Source organism: Schistocerca gregaria, chromosome 6 (genome assembly GCF_023897955.1).
Source record: "Schistocerca gregaria isolate iqSchGreg1 chromosome 6, iqSchGreg1.2, whole genome shotgun sequence".
Lineage (NCBI taxonomy): Eukaryota > Metazoa > Arthropoda > Insecta > Orthoptera > Acrididae > Schistocerca > Schistocerca gregaria.
Window position 1 is genome coordinate 20,259,257 of NC_064925.1, and position 22,171 is coordinate 20,281,427.

A 22,171-nucleotide genomic window follows, 5' to 3' on the forward strand; every position below is an offset into this window, starting at 1 on the left:
TAAATGTTAATTATATTTACCAGGGTACTATTAGTTAAGGTCTTTAAACCCAAAGAATTTGGCGGTATCTCATTCCATTCAGAGGAACCTACCCCATGATTGATAATACACGATTTACTCTACTTAATTTATTTGTTTGTTTATCTCCGTTATCAGAGAATCTTTTTAGAGTTATAATTCTCAAGATTTATAATTATAAAATATTTCAGGTCAAGGTGCAGCTTATAGTTAAGAGGAGGTGGGTTACAATAGATTTTTGTTTATAACGAATTTGATAGTGAAATACTGTTAATGAAGGTGGATTTGATAGTAATTTAATTTATTTAATTTAACTGATATTGGCTCTGAGATGTGTACACATCGCCCGTCGCTCTCATTATTGATTATTCTATTTTATTTTAAAGTAGCTTCAATTTAGATGAGATAAGTCGTAACATAGTAGATGTACTGGAAAGTGTATCTAAGAAGAGTTTGAAGATATAACTTATTAGTAAAGTGTTTCATTTACACTGAAAATTTTTCTGTGCAAATCAGGATATCTTGATTATTTATTTTATTATATTTATTTTTTGTTTATTTAATTATTTAATATAAATAATTTTATTGTATTTTTGTCTTAGTATATTTTATAGAATTGATTTTTTAAATTATAGTTTATTGGTAATGTAAGTGTTTTATGAAATATTATTTTAAATTTTTTTAAGTAGATTTTATTTATTGTACCTTTTGTATCAGGGTTTATCAAAATTTTAGTATTTATTTTACTTGCCTCGATTTGGGTTGATTTATAAATAATTTATAGTTAATGTATCATAATTATTATTAAATTATTTATAGAAATGAGATGTTAATCGTTTCCCAAGATATCTAGTTTCTTAAGAAAAAATTTAATTTTTTAAATTTATTTGTTTTTATTTAATTTTTTAAGTAAAAATATTAACTTATTTATTCTTTAAGGGATAAGCTTTGAAGTTAATAACCTATAATTTATTTTATAAAAATATAATAGTAAGCTTTAAACCAGCTATCTTTAAGATTACGTTTTAGTTCATTATTTTTTATTTTGATTTTATAAATATTTTAGGTTTTTTATTAAGATTATTAATTTAATTTTAAAATTTTTGTAATAATGATAGAATTAGTATATTTATTTGTATGAAATTTTTACCTTGTGAACTTATTATAAGGAACTAGGCAAAATTGATTTCCGCCTGTTTATCAAAAACATGTCCTCTTGTTTATATTTTGAGGTCTGGCCTGCTCACTGAGCGTATTTTTAAAGAGCCGCGGTATTTTGACCGTGCAAAGGTAGCATAATCATTAGTCTCTTAATTAGTGGCTGGAATGAATGGCTTGACGAGAAATCAACTGTCTCTTAATAAATTTTTGAATTTAACTTTTGAGTCAAAAGGCTTAAATTCTTCTTTAGGACGAGAAGACCCTATAGAGCTTGACATTTTACTTTTATATAGTTTTTTGTTTGTCTTTCTATATTTAATGATGATGTTTTGTTGGGGTGACATGAAGAATAGATAAACTCTTCATTATTATATCATTTATTTATGTTTGTTATTTTGATCCATAATTTATGATCATAAGATTAAGTTACCTTAGGGATAACAGCGTAATTGTTTTTGAGAGCTCATATCGACAAAGCAGATTGCGACCTCGATGTTGGATTAAGAAAAATTTTGGGTGCAGGAGCCCAATGATTAGGTCTGTTCGACCTTTAAATTCTTACATGATCTGAGTTCAGACCGGCGTGAGCCAGGTCGGTTTCTATCCTAAGATTGTTAATCCATATTAGTACGAAAGGACCATATGGTTAAAATATTTTTTGTTATATTGATTAATATTAATTTATTTACTATTTTGACAGATTAATGTGTTGAATTTAGAATTCATTTATGTAGATTTTTTCTACAAATAGTATTGATACTTTATGATTTATTTATATTTATTTTGAATTTTCTTTTATTGGTTATTTGTGTTTTAATTAGTGTTGCCTTTTTAACTTTATTAGAGCGTAAGGTTTTAGGTTATATTCAGATTCGAAAGGGTCCAAATAAGGTAGGTTTTGTTGGAATTCCTCAGCCATTTAGAGATGCTATTAAGTTAATTTGTAAGGAGCAGCCAATTCCTATTATATCTAATTACCTACTTTATTATTTTCCCCTGTTTTTAATTTAATGATTTCTTTAGCCGTTTGAGTAATTTTTCCTTATTTAACTTATATGTGTTCTTTTTCTTATGGATTTTTATTTTTTTTTATGTTGTACTAGATTAGGTGTTTATACTGTTATAATTGCTGGTTGATCTTCTAATTCAAATTATTCATTATTAGGTTCTCTTCGTTCTGTTGCTCAAACAATTTCTTATGAAGTTAGTTTAGCTTTAATTTTATTGTCTTTAATTATTTTAATTGGTAGTTTTAATTTGTTTGATTTTATAAACTATCAGCTTTATTGTTGATTTATTATTATTTCTTTTCCTTTAGCTTTAGCTTGTTTTGCTTCTTGCTTAGCTGAAACTAATCGTACTCCTTTTGATTTTGCTGAAGGGGAATCTGAGTTAGTTTCAGGATTTAATATTGGGTATGGTGCGGGTGGTTTTACTTTAATTTTTTTAGCTGAATATACTAGAATTGTCTTCATAAGAATGTTATTGGCTTTAATTTTATTGGGCGGTGATTTTTATTCTTTTATATTTTTTATTAAGCTTGCTATTATATCTTTTGGTTTTATTTGGGTTCGTGGAACATTACCACGGTTCCGTTATGATAAATTAATGTACTTAGCTTGAAAAAGTTTTTTACCTTTATCTTTGAATTTTTTTATTTTCTTTGTTGGTTTAAAGATTTTATTTATCTCATTTGTTTAGTGAAATTTTTTGAGAAAAGTTAATAGAAGAGTTAAATTTCTAATTTTATGTTTTCAAAACATATGCTTTTCCTAAGCTAATTAACTTTATTCCTTAATTAATTTATCTCATGCGTTTGCGACATGGACATTAATTAAGAAATATGTGAAGTAAATAATTGTTAAGATTTGACCTGTTATAATATAAGGTTCTTCAACAGGTCGTTTACCAATTCACGTTAGTAAGCATACAACAACTACTATAATTCAGAATAAAATTTGATTAATAGGGTAAAATTGAATGCCTCGGAATGGTGTTTTATTATAAAATGGTAAAATTATTAAGATTCTAATTGATAAAAATAATGCAATAACACCTCCTAACTTATTAGGGATAGATCGTAGAATTGCATATGCAAATAGGAAATATCATTCTGGTTGAATGTGAACTGGTGTTACTAATGGGTTGGCAGGTACAAAATTATCTGGATCTCCTAATAGGTAAGGATTAATTAAACATAGTATAATTAATAATGATGTTATTATTACAAATGTAATAGAATCCTTAAAGGTAAAGTATGGATGGAATGGAATTTTTTCAATATCTCCATTTAGTCCAAGAGGATTATTAGATCCTGTTTGGTGAAGAAAAAATAAATGAATTGCTGCTATAGCAGCAATAATAAATGGTAATACAAAATGGAATGTGAAGAATCGATTTAATGTTGCATTATCAACAGCGAATCCTCCTCATACTCATTGGACTAAATCTGTTCCTAAGTATGGGATTGCTGATAATAAATTAGTAATTACTGTTGTACCTCAAAAAGATATTTGGCCTCAGGGTAAGACATATCCTATAAATGCAGTTGCTATAACTAAAAATAAAATCACTGTACCAATTATACAGGTATGTATATATATATAAGATCCATAGTAAATTCCCCGTCCTACATGTAAGTAAATACAAATAAAAAATATAGATGCTCCATTTGCGTGTAAGGTTCGGATAATTCAACCATTATTTACGTCTCGGCAGATGTGTACTACACTACTGAATGCTATTTCAATATTTGATGTATAATGTATAGCTAAAAATAGTCCAGTTACGATTTGAATTACCAAACATAACCCTAATAGGGATCCAAAATTTCATCAAAAAGAAATATTTGTTGGGGCAGGTAAGTCAATTAAAGAGTTATTAATAATTTTAATTAAAGGATGTCTTAATCGTAAGGGTTTATTCATTAGTAATTATCTTATTTTACGAATAGGTCCCTGATTAATATTGGTGATTTTAACAACTGCTAGTAGTGCTAAAAATAAATAAATTATTATTATTATTGTAATAATGAATGTTGGTCTATTATATAATTTTTCTAAAGATATTGTTATTTCTTGATAATTGATTGAATTATCAATATTTATAGTTTCGGTGTTTTTGAAAAAGTCTATAAATATAGATATATCTAGAATAATTAATATTAATATGATAAATACTCACATTATTAATGTAATAATTATAGTGATTGATTTAGGCTGAAATATTTCGTTTGATGCAATTCTTGTAATGTAAATAAATAATACTAGTATACCACCAAGAAATGTTAAAAATAAAATATATGGTAATCAATATCTTTCTATTATTGTTCCTGTTATTAATCCAACTAGGAAGGTTTGAAGGATAATAAAAAGCATTATTGATATTGGGTGTCTTAAATTAATAAAATTAATATTTATTACATTTGATAATGATATAATTATTATTTTGATCATTTCAGGGGTTAGTTTATTTAAAATACCGGTTTTGGGGACTGATGATGGAAGCTTTTCCACCTCTGAAGTTTTAAATGTGGGGGCTGGACTTATTTCCGGTTTACAAGACCGGCGTTTTTTTTAAACTATTAAAACTAATGTTTATATTCTCTATTTTTACTTCTTTATTGATTTATTTTGCTGGTGTTTCTGTTTTTTCTTCTAAACGTAAACATTTATTAATGGTTCTTTTGAGATTAGAATATATTGTTCTTTCTTTATTTATGTTAGTTATTGTTTTTCTTATTGAGTTTGATTATGATTATTTTTTTCCTGTTATTTTTTTAGTTTTTTCTGTTTGTGAGGGTGCTTTAGGTCTTTCTATTTTAGTTTCAATAATTCGTTCTCATGGTAATGATTTTTTTAATTCTTTTGGTTTATCTTTATGTTAAAGTATTTATTCATAACTATTTTTTTGATCCCTCTTTGTTTATTAAGTAATTGTTGATGGTTGGTTCATTCTTTAATGTTTCTGTCGGGTTTTGTTTTTATAATTTGTGTTTATTCATATGCTGATTTGAATATAATTACATATTATTTTGGTATTGATTATTTTTCTTTTAGTTTAATTTTACTTAGTTTTTGGATTTGTTCTTTAATAATCACTGCTAGAGGTTCAGTTTATTTAAGTTCATATCATTCTAATTTTTTTGTTTTTATGGTTTTGATTTTAATAATTATGCTTTATTGTTCATTTGCTAGTTTAAGTCTTCTTTCTTTTTATATTTTTTTTTGAGGCTAGATTAGTTCCTACTTTACTTTTAATTTTGGGTTGGGGTTATCAACCTGAGCGTTTGCAGGCTGGTGTTTATTTAATTTTTTATACTTTGGTTGCTAGATTACCTTTATTATTAGTTTTATTTAAGGTTTATGATTTTTCTAATACTTTATATTTTCCTTTATTGGTTGATTTTGGTTCTTATTATTTTATGTTTTATGTATTTATAATTTTGGCTTTTTTAGTTAAGATACCTATGTTTTTGGTTCATTTATGACTTCCTAAGGCTCATGTAGAGGCCCCTATTTCAGGTAGAATAATTCTTGCTGGTGTTTTATTAAAGTTAGGTGGTTATGGTATTTTTCGTGTTATAAAGGTTATTTCTTATTTGGGTTTAAAGTTTAATTATTTTTGATTGTCTTTAGGTTTATCTGGGGGTGTTATTGTAAGATTTATTTGTTTTCGTCAGGTTGATTTAAAGTCTTTAATTGCATATTCTTCTGTTGCTCATATAAGAATGGTTATTGGTGGATTGATGACTATGAATTGATGAGGTTGTGTAGGTTCTCTTTCTCTAATGGTTGGTCATGGTTTATGTTCTTCTGGTTTATTTTGTTTATCTAATATTATTTATGAACGTTTGGGTAGACGAAGATTATTAATAAACAAGGGTATAATTAATTTGATGCCAAGAATGGCTTTATGATGATTTCTTTTAAGATCATCAAATATGGCTGCTCCTCCTTCTTTAAATTTGGTAGGTGAAATTAGATTATTAAATAGAATTATATCTTGATCTTCTTTTAGATTCTTTGCTTTGATTTTTTTATCTTTTTTTAGAGCTGTTTATACTTTGTATATATATTCTTATTCTCAGCATGGGAATTATTATTCTGGTGTTTATACTTGTTCTCTTGGTTATTTTCGTGAATATCATCTTTTACTTTTACATTGATTGCCTTTAAATATTCTCTGTTTAAAGGGTGAATATTTCTTTGTTTAGTTTGCTTAAGTATTTTAATTAAAAATATTGTTTTGTGGAATCAATGATATGAAGTTTTTCATCTTAGGCCGTGAATTTATTTTCTATTTGTTCTTTGAGTTTTTTTTCTTTGTTTATTTCGAGAACTATAATTTTTATTTTAGGTATTTATTATTTAATAATTGATTATAGAGTTTTTGTTGAGTGAGAGCTTTTCAATTTAAATGGTTCTATAGTTGTTATAACTTTAATTTTGGATTGAATATCTCTTATTTTTATATCTTTTGTTATATATATTTCTTCTTTGGTTATTTATTATAGAGAGGATTATATATCTGGTGAAAAGAATATAAATCGTTTTATTATTATTGTTTTAATATTTATTCTTTCTATAGGTTTTTTAATTATTAGTCCTAATTTAATTAGAATTTTATTAGGTTGAGATGGTTTAGGTTTAGTTTCTTATTGTTTAGTTATTTATTATCAAAATGTAAAATCTTATAGTGCTGGTATATTAACTGCACTTTCTAATCGTATTGGTGATGTTGCTATTTTAATTTCTATTGCATGAATGTTAAATTTTGGTGGTTGAAATTATATTTATTATTATGATTTTATTTCTAATTCTTTTGAAATAAAGCTCATTACTATATTAATTGTTTTAGCAGCTATAACTAAGAGAGCTCAGATTCCTTTCTCTTCATGACTTCCTGCTGCTATAGCAGCTCCTACTCCTGTTTCTGCTTTAGTTCATTCTTCTACTCTTGTTACTGCTGGTGTTTATTTATTAATTCGTTTTAGACCAATATTGGATACTTATAATTGTGGTTGATTTTTACTTTTAATTGGTTGTATAACTATATTTATGGCTGGATTGGGCGCTAATTTTGAGTTTGATTTAAAGAAGATTATTGCTCTTTCTACTTTAAGACAACTTGGTTTAATAATAAGAATTTTGGCTATAGGTTATCCAAAGCTTGCATTTTTTCATTTATTGGCTCATGCTTTATTTAAGGCATTATTATTTATATGTGCAGGTTCAATAATTCATAATTTGAAGGATTCTCAGGATATTCGTTTTATAGGATCAATTGTTAATTTCATACCTTTAACTTCAGTTTGTTTTAATGTTTCTAGTTTATCTTTGTGTGGAATACCTTTTTTAGCGGGATTTTATTCAAAGGATTTAATTCTTGAGATGGTTTGTTTAAGATGAATTAATTGTTAAATTTTTTTTCTTTATTTTTTTTCTACTGGTTTAACTGATTCTTATTCTTTTCGTTTGTTTTATTATTCAATATCTGGTGATAATAACTTTTATTCTAGATTTTCTTTTGATGATAAGGGTTATTATATTTCATTTGGAATAATTGGTCTATTGTTTGTTGCTGTTTTTGGTGGTAGTCTTTTATCTTGATTAATTTTTCCTATTCCTCATGTGATTGCTTTACCTTATTATTTAAAGTTTTTAACTATTACAGTTGTTATTTTAGGTGCTTATTTAGGTTATCTTATTTCTAATTTTGATTTTTCTCATAATTTATTTTCTTTAAGTATACTTTCTTTTGTTAGATTTGCTGGTTCTATATGATTTATACCTTTTCTTTCAACTAAGTTTATTAGAAATATTCCTTTAAAAATAGGTTATTATTCATCTAAGTCATTTGATTATGGTTGAGGTGAATTACTTGGTGGTCAAGGTTTATATAGATTATTTATTTATTTAATTGGTTATATTCAAGGTTGATATGATTCTAATTTCAAGATTTATCTTTTAACTTTTATTTTTTGAATATTTATTTTGGTAATATTGTTTTTCGTTTACTTAAATAGCTTATAATTAGAGCGTGACACTGAAGATGTTAAGGAAGTATTTTTACTTTTAAGTATTTATAAATATAGATATATTATTTTTACAGTGAAAATGTAATGTTTTATTTAAACTATATAAATTTTAGAAATGTTAACGGAGTTTAACCGCTAATATAAAAGTTAGCAGCTTTCATATTGGCTTTACATTTCCTTAATTGGAACTATTATAGTTCAATTATATTATTAACAGTAATACGCCTCTTTTTGGCTTCAATTAATAAGAATAAGGGTAGTACATACCAATCTTCCAGGTCGAAACTGACTGCAATATTTCGCTTCTTATTCTATTTAAGGTTGATTGATAATATCAATACTTTTTGAATGCAACCCAAATGTTATATTTAACTACAACCCTTTATTCTGCTCATTGTAATGCTCCTTGGTTTCATTCATGGTATAGTCCTCCTAATAGAACATAAAAAATATTGTTGATACTGTTCAGATTATAATGTCTGAAGTTTTAAAAATAATTACAATTGGTAGAATTAGTGCAATTTCTACATCAAAAATTAAAAAGATTACTGCGATTAGGAAGAATCGTATTGAGAATGGTATTCGTGCTGATCTTTTTGGATCAAACCCACATTAGAATGGTGATCTTTTTTCTCGATCATTAATTAATTTTTTTGATAGTGTTGTTGCCAGGATTATAACAATTATTGGAATAATAAATCTAATGAAAACTCTTGTTGATAGAATTAGAATTGTTTTTCTTGATTTATATCAAGCTTTCTGATTGGAAGTCAAATGTACTATTTATACTAGAGAAACAATTATCTACCTCATCAATAAATAGAGATATATAAGAATAATCATACTACATCTACGAAGTGTCAGTATCATGCTGCTGCTTCAAATCCAAAGTGATGTCTTGGTGAAAATTGATTTATTGAGTGTCGAAGTAGACATGTTGATAAAAAGATTGTTCCAATAATTACGTGTAAACCATGGAATCCTGTTGCAACAAAGAATGTTGATCCATAAACTGCATCTGCAATGGTAAAAGGTGCTTCTCAATATTCATATGCTTGAAGTATTGTAAAGTATAGTCCTAATAACACTGTGAAGAATAATCCTTGTAGTGCTTGAGTATGATTAGATTCCATTAAACTATGATGTGCTCATGTTACTGTTACTCCTGATGCTAAAAGAATAGCTGTATTAAGTAATGGAATTTGTATAGGGTTAAAGGGTTGAATTCCTATTGGTTATAAATAATTATATTAATTATAATATTTTATATTTAAATTAATAATTTTATTTATTATATCCAATTATAATAATATTAAATATTAAATTACATATTATTATATATATTATATTATAATAACCTATTTTAAGCTAAAAACATAAGTAGCTATAATCCTAGGTAAATAATTGCATTAAAATAATCAATTGATAATGGTAAGATGAACTTATAATACTTTAATTTCAATTAAATGTAATATATTAATATAAATTATTTATTATATATATATATATAAAAAATAAAATGAGCAGGATAAATTAATCCTAATTAAACAAAATAATACATAAAAGAATTTCAAAAAAAAACTTTCGATTTATATATTAAATAAATGAAGTGCCTGATTAAAGGGTTACCTTGATAGGGTAAATAAAGTAAATAAAATTACCTTCATTAAAATTACATAAGATGGAATTAAACTACCTCCTTTAGTATCAAAAACTAACGTGCATCATACACCTTAATGTAAAAAGGTAAGCTAAACATGCTAATGGGTTCATACCCCATTTATAGAGGTATCAATCCTCTCCTTTTTAATGACCAACAACTCTACAAAACTTCTCTTCCTATCAACATTAATGATAGGAACGATCCTGTCCATTTCATCAAATTCCTGATTTGGGGTTTGAATAGGACTTGAGATCAACTTACTTTCATTTATTCCGCTCCTAACAAGAAATAAAAATATAATAATAAATGAATCATCAATTAAATATTTTATTGTCCAAGCAATAGCATCGACAATATTATTATTTTCAATTTTGCTGATTCAAATAAAATATCCCATGGGATGGGAAACAGAATTTATCCCATCAATAATAATTAGATCTAGACTATTATTAAAGATTGGAGCTGCACCTTCCCATTTCTGATTTCCAGAAGTTATAGGAGCATCAAGATGAAATAATTGTTTAACATTAATAACATGACAAAAAATCGCCCCAATAATGGTCTTATCTTATTGTATTCAATTAAGAACTTTTATTTGAACAATTATTATCTTAAGAATTATTATTGGGGCAATAGGAGGTTTAAATCAAACATCCTTACGACAACTTTTAGCATATTCATCAATCAGACATCTAGGTTGAATAATTAGATCATTAACAGTCAGAGAAAACATCTGAGAACTATACTTCATTATTTACTCACTATTGAGATTAAGTATAGTTTTATTATTTAAGCAAATAAATTTATTTTTCATAAATCAAATTTATTCAGCCAGAAATATAAAAACCGAAATTAAATTCATAATATTCTTATCTTTATTATCTTTAGGTGGACTACCACCATTCCTTGGATTCTTACCAACATGAATTGTAATACAATCATTAATAGAAAACAATATAACAACTATTATAACTATTATAGTTGTATTAACTACAATTACACTCTACTACTATATACGTATTAGATTCTCAGCTCTAATTATATCATACACAGAAAATTCGTGATCTATAAAGATAAAGTCCCAAAAATCAAGAATCATTCTTCCTATAACAGTAATAATTTCAACAATAGGATTGATTTCAACATCAACCTTAATTTCATTATACTAAGGACTTAAGTTAATCAAACTAATAACCTTCAAAGTTATAATTAAAAGAATAATCTTTTAGGCCTTAGTAAAATTTTACACCTCTAGAATTGCAGTCTAGAATCATAATTGAATATAAGACCTAAATATGATAAGAGAGAAAACATCTCATAAGTAGATTTACAGTCTACCACCTAAAATTCAGCCATCTTACCGCAAAAATGATTATTCTCAACAAACCATAAGGACATTGGTACTTTATACTTCATATTTGGAGCATGAGCAGGAATAGTAGGAACATCAATAAGAATACTTATTCGTGCTGAACTTGGCCAACCCGGATCTCTAATTGGGGATGACCAGATTTATAATGTTATTATTACAGCTCACGCATTCGTAATAATTTTCTTTATAGTAATACCTATTATAATTGGTGGATTTGGTAATTGACTTGTTCCACTAATAATTGGTGCACCAGATATAGCATTTCCACGAATAAATAATATAAGTTTTTGATTACTACCACCTTCACTAACCCTTCTTCTTACATCTTCTATAGTAGATAATGGTGCTGGTACAGGATGAACAGTTTACCCTCCTCTAGCAGGAGCTATTGCACACGGGGGTGCATCTGTAGATCTAGCTGTTTTTTCACTGCACTTAGCAGGTGTATCATCTATTCTTGGTGCAGTGAATTTCATTACAACAGCAATTAATATACGATCAGAAAGTATAACTTTAGATCAAACACCTTTATTTGTATGATCTGTAGCTATTACAGCATTACTTCTCCTTCTTTCACTTCCAGTTTTAGCAGGAGCTATTACTGTATTATTAACAGATCGAAATTTAAATACATCATTCTTTGACCCTGTAGGAGGGGGTGACCCAATTCTATATCAACATCTATTTTGATTCTTTGGACACCCAGAAGTTTATATTTTAATTCTACTGGGGTTCGGAATTATTTCACATATTGTATGTCAAGAAAGAGGAAAAATTGAATCATTTGGAACATTAGGTATAATTTATGCTATACTATCAATTGGACTAATAGGATTTATTGTATGAGCACATCATATATTTACAGTAGGAATGGATGTTGACACACGAGCATATTTTACATCAGCAACAATAATTATTGCTGTACCTACAGGAATTAAGGTATTTAGATGATTAGCTACATTATATGGAACTAAATTCAAGTTCAATCCACCATTATTATGAGCTCTAGGATTTATTTTCCTATTTACAATTGGTGGATTAACAGGATTAGTATTAGCAAATTCATCACTTGATATTGTATTACATGATACATATTATGTAGTAGCCCACTTTCATTATGTATTATCTATAGGAGCAGTATTTGCAATTATAGGAGGTGTCATTCAATGATATCCACTATTTACAGGATTAACTATAAATAATACATGATTAAAAATCCAATTTACAATTATATTCATTGGAGTAAATTTAACATTCTTTCCTCAACACTTCCTAGGATTAGCAGGAATACCTCGACGATACTCTGACTACCCAGACGCATATACATCATGAAACGTAGTATCAAGAATTGGGTCTACAATTTCTATTGTAGGAATCATTATATTCATTGTAATTATATGAGAAAGAATGATTACAAACCGAGCAATTATATTTAGAGCTAACATAAGAAGATCAACAGAATGACTACAAAATAACCCTCCTGCAGAACATAGTTACTCAGAATAACCATTAATCTCTAGATTCTAATATGGCAGATTAGTGCAGTAGATTTAAGCTCTACAAATAAAGGTTTGACCTTTTATTAGAAAATATTTATTAATGGCAACATGATCAAATTTATCTCTTCAAGATGGAGCTTCACCATTAATGGAGCAATTATCATTCTTTCATGATCATACTATGGTTGTATTATTATTAATTACAGTAATTGTAGGTTATGCCCTAAGTTATATATTATTTATTGCCTATACTAACCGTAATATACTTCATGGACATTTAATTGAAACAATCTGAACAGCTTTACCAGCAATTACATTAATTTTTATTGCCCTTCCATCATTACGACTATTATATTTACTTGATGATTCAGTAGATGCAATAATTACAATTAAAACCATTGGACGACAATGATATTGAAGATATGAATATTCAGACTTCATAGACGTAGAATTTGACACTTATATAACACCAGAACAAGACCTAGAAAATGATGGATTCCGACTACTAGATGTAGATAACCGAACAATCCTACCAATAAATACAGAAGTACGAGTATTAACAAGAGCATCAGATGTTCTACACTCATGAGCAGTTCCTGCATTAGGGGTTAAAATTGATGCAACGCCAGGTCGGTTAAATCAAGGAACATTCACAATAAATCGACCTGGATTATTCTTTGGACAATGCTCAGAAATCTGTGGAGCAAACCACAGATTTATACCAATTGTAATTGAAAGAACTTCAGTAAATTTATTTATTAAGTGATTATCTAAGATAATTTAAGGAGTTAGTTAAAATAAATAACATTAGAGGGTCAATCTAAAGTAACTAAAAAAAATTAGTACACCTTGAAATTCATCAGATGACTGAAAGTAAGTAATGGTCTCTTAAACCAAATAATAGTAAATTAACGACTACTTCTGATGGGGAAATTATATCCAAATCCCTCAAATATCCCCTCTTATATGATTCTCACTATTCATTATATTTTGAGCTACATTAATCTTGTTTAATCAAATAAACTTCTTCTCATTTAAACCTAACCTTATTAAAAGAGCAGAAAAAGGAACAATTGAAATAAAAAACTTAAATTGAAAATGATAACAAATCTATTCTCAACATTTGACCCATCAACTAACATCTTTAATTTATCATTAAATTGAACTAGAACATTTCTAGGACTATTATTAATCCCATCACTATTTTGACTTACACCATCACGAATTAACATTATCTGAAATAAACTAAATTTAACCTTACATAATGAATTTAAAACACTTCTTGGACCAAAATCATTTAATGGAACAACATTCATTTTCATCTCAGTTTTTATTATAATATTATTTAACAATTTCATAGGATTATTCCCTTATATTTTTACTAGAACAAGACATTTAGCATTAACATTTGCAATTGCCCTACCTATATGGCTAAGATTTATATTATTTGGATGAATTAACCATACTAATCATATATTTACACACCTTGTACCACAAGGTACACCGCCTGCATTAATATCATTTATAGTACTAATTGAAACAATTAGTAATGTTATTCGACCAGGTACATTAGCAGTACGGTTGGCAGCAAATATAATTGCAGGACACTTATTATTTACCTTATTAGGAAACACAGGACCATCTATAGCAATAAACTTAATCTCATTACTAATTATTGGACAAATACTTCTATTAATTCTAGAATCAGCAGTAGCAATAATTCAAGCCTATGTTTTCTCAATTCTAAGAACTCTATATTCTAGAGAAGTATATTAAACCTATGTTAACAACTCACTCAAACCACCCATTCCACTTAGTAGACTATAGACCTTGACCATTAACAGGAGCAATTGGAGCAATAGTCCTAGTATCAGGACTAGCAAAATGATTCCACCTATTTAATATTAACTTATTCATAATTGGATTTGGAATTACCCTACTAACTATAATTCAATGATGACGAGATGTAGTACGAGAAGGAACATATCAAGGATTACATACAGGATTTGTATCAATTGGATTAGGATGAGGAATAATTTTATTTATTGCATCAGAGGTATTATTTTTCGTTTCTTTTTTTTGAGCATTCTTTAGAAGAAGATTAGCACCAACAATTGAACTAGGAATACTATGACCTCCAATAGGAATTCAACCCTTTAACCCTATACAAATTCCATTACTTAATACAGCTATTCTTTTAGCATCAGGAGTAACAGTAACATGAGCACATCATAGTTTAATGGAATCTAATCATACTCAAGCAGTACAAGGATTATTCTTCACAGTGTTATTAGGACTATACTTTACAATACTTCAAGCATATGAATATTGAGAAGCACCTTTTACCATTGCAGATGCAGTTTATGGATCAACATTCTTTGTTGCAACAGGATTCCATGGTTTACACGTAATTATTGGAACAATCTTTTTATCAACATGTCTACTTCGACACTCAATAAATCAATTTTCACAAAGACATCACTTTGGATTTGAAGCAGCAGCATGATACTGACACTTAGTAGACGTAGTATGATTATTCTTATATATCTCTATTTATTGATGAGGTAGATAATTGTTTTTCTAGTATAAATAGTACATTTGACTTCCAATCAGAAAGCTTGATATAAATCAAGAAAAACAATTATAATTCTATCAACAAGAGTTTTCATTAGATTTATTATTCCAATAATTGTTATAATCCTGGCAACAACACTATCAAAAAAATTAATTAATGATCGAGAAAAAAGATCACCATTTGAATGTGGGTTTGATCCAAAAAGATCAGCACGAATACCATTCTCAATACGATTCTTCCTAATCGCAGTAATCTTTTTAATTTTTGATGTAGAAATTGCACTAATTCTACCAATTGTAATTATTTTTAAAACTTCAGACATTATAATCTGAACAGTATCAACAATATTTTTTATTCTAGTTCTATTAGGAGGACTATACCATGAATGAAACCAAGGAGCATTACAATGAGCAGAATAAAGGGTTGTAGTTAAATATAACATTTGGGTTGCATTCAAAAAGTATTGATATTATCAATCAACCTTAAATAGAATAAGAAGCGAAATATTGCAGTCAGTTTCGACCTGGAAGATTGGTATGTACTACCCTTATTCTTATTAATTGAAGCCAAAAAGAGGCGTATTACTGTTAATAATATAATTGAACTATAATAGTTCCAATTAAGGAAATGTAAAGCCAATATGAAAGCTGCTAACTTTTTATATTAGCGGTTAAACTCCGTTAACATTTCTAAAATTTATATAGTTTAAATAAAACATTACATTTTCACTGTAAAAATAATATATCTATATTTATAAATACTTAAAAGTAAAAATACTTCCTTAACATCTTCAGTGTCACGCTCTAATTATAAGCTATTTAAGTAAACGAAAAACAATATTACCAAAATAAATATTCAAAAAATAAAAGTTAAAAGATAAATCTTGAAATTAGAATCATATCAACCTTGAATATAACCAATTAAATAAATAAATAATCTATATAAACCTTGACCACCAAGTAATTCACCTCAACCATAATCAAATGACTTAGATGAATAATAACCTATTTTTAAAGGAATATATCTAATAAACTTAGTTGAAAGAAAAGGTATAAATCATATAGAACCAGCAAATCTAACAAAAGAAAGTATACTTAAAGAAAATAAATTATGAGAAAAATCAAAATTAGAAATAAGATAATCTAAATAAGCACCTAAAATAACAACTGTAATAGTTAAAAACTTTAAATAATTAGGTAAAGCAATCACATGAGGAATAGGAAAAATTAATCAAGATAAAAGACTACCACCAAAAACAGCAACAAACAATAGACCAATTATTCCAAATGAAATATAATAACCCTTATCATCAAAAGAAAATCTAGAATAAAAATTATTATCACCAGATATTGAATAATAAAACAAACGAAAAGAATAAGAAGCAGTTAAACCAGTAGAAAAAAAATAAAGAAAAAAAATTAAACAATTAATTCATGTTAAACAAACCATCTCAAGAATTAAATCCTTTGAATAAAATCCCGCTAAAAAAGGTATTCCACACAAAGATAAACTAGAAACATTAAAACAAACTGAAGTTAAAGGTATGAAATTAACAATTGATCCTATAAAACGAATATCCTGAGAATCCTTCAAATTATGAATTATTGAACCTGCACATATAAATAATAATGCCTTAAATAAAGCATGAGCCAATAAATGAAAAAATGCAAGCTTTGGATAACCTATAGCCAAAATTCTTATTATTAAACCAAGTTGTCTTAAAGTAGAAAGAGCAATAATCTTCTTTAAATCAAACTCAAAATTAGCGCCCAATCCAGCCATAAATATAGTTATACAACCAATTAAAAGTAAAAATCAACCACAATTATAAGTATCCAATATTGGTCTAAAACGAATTAATAAATAAACACCAGCAGTAACAAGAGTAGAAGAATGAACTAAAGCAGAAACAGGAGTAGGAGCTGCTATAGCAGCAGGAAGTCATGAAGAGAAAGGAATCTGAGCTCTCTTAGTTATAGCTGCTAAAACAATTAATATAGTAATGAGCTTTATTTCAAAAGAATTAGAAATAAATCATAATAATAAATATAATTTCAACCACCAAAATTTAACATTCATGCAATAGAAATTAAAATAGCAACATTACCAATACGATTAGAAAGTGCAGTTAATATACCAGCACTATAAGATTTTACATTTTGATAATAAATATCTAAACAATAAGAAACTGAACCTAAACCATCTCAACCTAATAAAATTCTAATTAAATTAGGACTAATAATTAAAAAAACCTATAGAAAGAATAAATATTAAAACAATAATAATAAAACGATTTATATTCTTTTCACCAGATATATTATCCTCTCTATAATAAATAACCAAAGAAGAAATATATATAACAAAAGATATAAAAATAAGAGATATTCAATCCAAAATGAAAGTTATAACAACTATAGAACCATTTAAATTGAAAAGCTCTCACTCAACAAAAACTCTATAATCAATTATTAAATAATAAATACCTAAAATAAAAATTATAGTTCTCGAAATAAACAAAGAAAAAAAACTCAAAGAACAAATAGAAAATAAATTCACGGCCTAAGATGAAAAACTTCATATCATTGATTCCACAAAACAATATTTTTAATTAAAATACTTAAGCAAACTAAACAAAGAAATATTCACCCTTTAAACAGAGAATATTTAAAGGCAATCAATGTAAAAGTAAAAGATGATATTCACGAAAATAACCAAGAGAACAAGTATAAACACCAGAATAATAATTCCCATGCTGAGAATAAGAATATATATACAAAGTATAAACAGCTCTAAAAAAAGATAAAAAAATCAAAGCAAAGAATCTAAAAGAAGATCAAGTTATAATTCTATTTAATAATCTAATTTCACCTACCAAATTTAAAGAAGGAGGAGCAGCCATATTTGATGATCTTAAAAGAAATCATCATAAAGCCATTCTTGGCATCAAATTAATTATACCCTTGTTTATTAATAATCTTCGTCTACCCAAACGTTCATAAATAATATTAGATAAACAAAATAAACCAGAAGAACATAAACCATGACCAACCATTAGAGAAAGAGAACCTACACAACCTCATCAATTCATAGTCATCAATCCACCAATAACCATTCTTATATGAGCAACAGAAGAATATGCAATTAAAGACTTTAAATCAACCTGACGAAAACAAATAAATCTTACAATAACACCCCCAGATAAACCTAAAGACAATCAAAAATAATTAAACTTTAAACCCAAATAAGAAATAACCTTTATAACACGAAAAATACCATAACCACCTAACTTTAATAAAACACCAGCAAGAATTATTCTACCTGAAATAGGGGCCTCTACATGAGCCTTAGGAAGTCATAAATGAACCAAAAACATAGGTATCTTAACTAAAAAAGCCAAAATTATAAATACATAAAACATAAAATAATAAGAACCAAAATCAACCAATAAAGGAAAATATAAAGTATTAGAAAAATCATAAACCTTAAATAAAACTAATAATAAAGGTAATCTAGCAACCAAAGTATAAAAAATTAAATAAACACCAGCCTGCAAACGCTCAGGTTGATAACCCCAACCCAAAATTAAAAGTAAAGTAGGAACTAATCTAGCCTCAAAAAAAATATAAAAAGAAAGAAGACTTAATCTAGCAAATGAACAATAAAGCATAATTATTAAAATCAAAACCATAAAAACAAAAAAATTAGAATGATATGAACTTAAATAAACTGAACCTCTAGCAGTGATTATTAAAGAACAAATCCAAAAACTAAGTAAAATTAAATTAAAAGAAAAATAATCAATACCAAAATAATATCTAATTATATTCAAATCAGCATATGAATAAACACAAATTATAAAAACAAAACCCGACAGAAACATTAAAGAATGAACCAACCATCAACAATTATTTAATAAACAAAGAGGGATCAAAAAAATAGTTATAAATAAATACTTTAACATAAAGATAAACCAAAAGAATTAAAAAAATCATTACCATGAGAACGAATTATTGAAACTAAAATAGAAAGACCTACAGCACCCTCACAAACAGAAAAAACTAAAAAAATAACAGGAAAAAAATAATCATAATCAAACTCAATAAGAAAAACAATAACTAACATAAATAAAGAAAGAACAATATATTCTAATCTCAAAAGAACCATTAATAAATGTTTACGTTCAGAAGAAAAAACATAAACACCAGCAAAATAAATCAATAAAGAAGTAAAAATAGAGAATATAAACATTAGTTTTAATAGTTTAAAAAAAACGCCGGTCTTGTAAACCGGAAATAAGTCCAGCCCCCACTTTTAAAACTTCAGAGGTGGAAAAGCTTCCATCATCGGTCCCCAAAACCGGTTTTTTAAATAAACTAACCTCTGAAATGATCAAAATAATAATTATATCATTATCAAATGTAATAAATATTAATTTTATTAAATTAAGACACCCAATATCAATAATGCTTTTTATTATCCTTCAAACCTTCCTAGTTGGATTAATAACAGGAACAATAATAGAAAGATATTGATTATCATATATTTTATTTTTAACATTTCTTGGTGGTATACTAGTATTATTTATTTACATTACAAGAATTGCATCAAACGAAATATTTCAGCCTAAATCAATCACTATAATTATTACATTAATAAGGTGAGTATTTATCATATTAATATTAATTATTCTAGATATATCTATATTTATAGACTTTTTCAAAAACACCGAAACTATAAATATTGATAATTCAATCAATTATCAAGAAATAACAATATCTTTAGAAAAATTATATAATAGACCAACATTCATTATTACAATAATAATAATAATTCATTTATTTTTAGCACTACTAGCAGTTGTTAAAATCACCAATATTAATCAGGGACCTATTCGTAAAATAAGATAATTACTAATGAATAAACCCTTACGATTAAGACATCCTTTAATTAAAATTATTAATAACTCTTTAATTGACTTACCTGCCCCAACAAATATTTCATTTTGATGAAATTTTGGATCCCTATTAGGGTTATGTTTGGTAATTCAAATCGTAACTGGACTATTTTTAGCTATACATTATACATCAAATATTGAAATAGCATTCAGTAGTGTAGTACACATCTGCCGAGACGTAAATAATGGTTGAATTATCCGAACCTTACACGCAAATGGAGCATCTATATTTTTTATTTGTATTTACTTACATGTAGGACGGGGAATTTACTATGGATCTTATATATATATACATACCTGAATAATTGGTACAGTGATTTTATTTTTAGTTATAGCAACTGCATTTATAGGATATGTCTTACCCTGAGGCCAAATATCTTTTTGAGGTGCAACAGTAATTACTAATTTATTATCAGCAATCCCATACTTAGGAACAGATTTAGTCCAATGAGTATGAGGAGGATTCGCTGTTGATAATGCAACATTAAATCGATTCTTCACATTCCATTTTGTATTACCATTTATTATTGCTGCTATAGCAGCAATTCATTTATTTTTTCTTCACCAAACAGGATCTAATAATCCTCTTGGACTAAATGGAGATATTGAAAAAATTCCATTCCATCCATACTTTACCTTTAAGGATTCTATTACATTTGTAATAATAACATCATTATTAATTATACTATGTTTAATTAATCCTTACCTATTAGGAGATCCAGATAACTTTGTACCTGCCAACCCATTAGTAACACCAGTTCACATTCAACCAGAATGATATTTCCTATTTGCATATGCAATTCTACGATCTATCCCTAATAAGTTAGGAGGTGTTATTGCATTATTTTTATCAATTAGAATCTTAATAATTTTACCATTTTATAATAAAACACCATTCCGAGGCATTCAATTTTACCCTATTAATCAAATTTTATTCTGAATTATAGTAGTTGTTGTATGCTTACTAACGTGAATTGGTAAACGACCTGTTGAAGAACCTTATATTATAACAGGTCAAATCTTAACAATTATTTACTTCACATATTTCTTAATTAATGTCCATGTCGCAAACGCATGAGATAAATTAATTAAGGACTAAAGTTAATTAGCTTAGGAAAAGCATATGTTTTGAAAACATAAAATTAGAAGTTTAACTCTTCTATTAACTTTTCTCAAAAAATTTCACTAAACAAATGAGATAAATAAAATCTTTAAACCAACAAAGAAAATAAAAAAATTCAAAGATAAAGGTAAAAAACTTTTTCAAGCTAAGTACATTAATTTATCATAACGGAACCGTGGTAATGTTCCACGAACCCAAATAAAACCAAAAGATATAATAGCAAGCTTAAAAAAAAATATAAAAGAATAAAAATCACCGCCCAAAAAAATTAAAGCCAATAACATTCTTATGAAGACAATTCTAGTATATTCAGCTAAAAAAATTAAAGTAAAACCACCCGCACCATACACAATATTAAATCCTGAAACTAACTCAGATTCCCCTTCAGCAAAATCAAAAGGAGTACGATTAGTTTCAGCTAAGCAAGAAGCAAAACAAGCTAAAGCTAAAGGAAAAGAAATAATAATAAATCAACAATAAAGCTGATAGTTTATAAAATCAAACATATTAAAACTACCAATTAAAATAATTAAAGACAATAAAATTAAAGCTAAACTAACTTCATAAGAAATTGTTTGAGCAACAGAACGAAGAGAACCTAATAATGAATAATTTGAATTAGAAGATCAACCAGCAATTATAACAGTATAAACACCTAATCTAGTACAACATAAAAAAAATAAAAATCCATAAGAAAAAGAACACATATAAGTTAAATAAGGAAAAATTACTCAAACGGCTAAAGAAATCATTAAATTAAAAACAGG

The 22,171-nt window shown here is 26.8% G+C and overlaps 1 long non-coding RNA gene across 1 annotated transcript in view; it reads right to left on the reverse strand.

Moving 5' to 3' along the window:
* Positions 1-613: 613 nt before the first annotated feature.
* Positions 614-22,171, reverse strand: part of LOC126278650 (uncharacterized) — a 47,949-nt gene continuing 26,391 nt past the window's right edge. The window contains exon 2 of the long non-coding RNA XR_007550762.1: positions 614-980. This is a non-coding gene — a long non-coding RNA (uncharacterized LOC126278650). The remainder of the gene's footprint in view (positions 981-22,171) is intronic.